Genomic DNA, 2,049 nt, shown 5'->3' with positions numbered 1-2,049 from the left:
AAAAATATAAAGAACACTAAAATCGGAGTTATAACGAAGAAGTTATGACCAATCGAAGATCCGCGACAATACCGGTAAAACACTGTTAAGCATAAAATGCGAAATTCCAATAAAATACTTTTTGGCCTTAGGTATCTAAATGAAAGTCGTAGATATCCCAAAACCGTAAACATACTTAAAAAGAACGCCCAAATCTGACTTCGTATGAAGAAGTTATGATTTTTCGATTTTCGGACATAGCGGTAGACAGCTAAAAACTCGAAATAGAGATCGAGCGACTTTTAGCCAACGCAACCTAAACGAGAATCAAAGATCTCGTCAACGGTAATACAACGGTAAAAAGACTGACGAAAACGGGCATCAGATGAAGAAGTTATGGATTTTTAACGGACTTTTCCAGTCCCAGCCTGTTAAAAATATATATTTTTATAAATAAAGTCGGAATTAGCCGACAAAGTCTAAACGAGAGTTGTAGATCATTTTCTCACCTACGCGTGGATATAAAGAACGTCGAAAACGGAGATCGTACGCGAAAGTTACGGATTTTACAAGTTTTTGGCTCAAATCTCGAGACTGGTCCAAAGGAACGCCCCGCGTTCGGAAATGCTGGGTCTCGGTTAGTCCACGTCGCCCACTAGTCACATCCGGTGCACCGTCCGAGGCTGAGATAAGCGCTGACGTCCGAAGCTGCTGAACGCGCTGCGTACGAGTAGGGAACACCCTGCGCTCCGGAACGCCCAACGTTCCTCGCAGGTACGCCCTGCGTACGAGGAGTCAGCCAGTCCTATATAAAGGGTGCGAAGTTTCCCGGAATTGTTTGCTCTTCTCTCAATTCTTTCACCTTGAAACACCGCTCAAGCCCCTCTAAGCCACCCCGAAGACCCGGTAACACCTCTAACACACGACGCAAGTTCCGACACCCCGAGGTCCCCGAGAAAATAACTTTTACCAGTCGAAGTGCTGCCCGAACAAAGAATCGTTTTCATCAATTCACCACTTCAACCAGGTGAGTTCATACCCCTATCGCTACGTTTTTAAATACCTTTTTAAATGCTTTTAAGGAGGGAATACAAGTAAACACATGACTAAAATCGTGTGAAAAACATCAATCTTTTGCTATACCTTTCATGCTATTGTTATAACTATCATAGGAAGTTATTAACATACAAAACATCTCACAATGCAACTTTACTCTATTAAGATACATTATGTTTTATAAATAGAAAAATGTTTTATTTGTAAACATGCATATTACATCAAATCGAGGGTAACCACTTCAACTATAACACTATGTATTTTACAAGTAAATACAACTCATTATTATGCCTTTGTTCATACTATAGAAAGGGTAATCATTTCAGACAAAAGCACATTTTCATGAATACGTGACTTAATTGAGAATCCGTGAGTCATTCATCTTCACTATACCTATCAAGGTCCTGCTAGAAAGCCCTGTTTTATAACCAGAGTCTCCCGTCTGGAGAACGTGATAAATGTGTATAGATCTATACGGGACTGATGATCCCGCACCCTGACTGTTAGCTACAGTCCTCGGGGTGACAAGTGGCATATCATTTCGACGCCTGAAGAACGTCGCTCAGGCAAACCCATCATAGTACGGTTATGAAAACTCACTGGATAGATAGTTATTATGGTATTATGTTTTCACGGGAAAAGTGATATTACAATTACTTTCACATACAAATGCAAGCTTCTTATAGTTTTGTTTTATAATAAGACTATACATCACTATTTAAAGCATGACATATCCGCTTACAAGTTACAGTCTTGGACATTTAAGACTGCTCCTCACCTTCAGGAAAATATAGGATTTTTCTGGTTCAATACATTCAGTTCATACACATAACAACTCATGACTCATTTTGTAAGAAAATATCGGATTTTCTGGAAAACATACACGAAATTTCGAATGGCATACATGTACTCAAATCACTACTTATGAACTCACCAGCTTAAATGTTGACACTTTTTCTTTGAAATAAATTGTATTCTCAGGAAATCGCTAAACCAGGTGAGCAACTACTTTTG

Source organism: Lactuca virosa, chromosome 6 (assembly GCF_052849685.1).
Source record: "Lactuca virosa cultivar CGN04683 chromosome 6, Lactuca_virosa_CGN04683_v6, whole genome shotgun sequence".
In the NCBI taxonomy this organism is placed as follows: domain Eukaryota; kingdom Viridiplantae; phylum Streptophyta; class Magnoliopsida; order Asterales; family Asteraceae; genus Lactuca; species Lactuca virosa.
The sequence above is the reverse complement of the archived record's forward strand: the minus strand, read 5'-3'. Positions refer to the sequence as shown.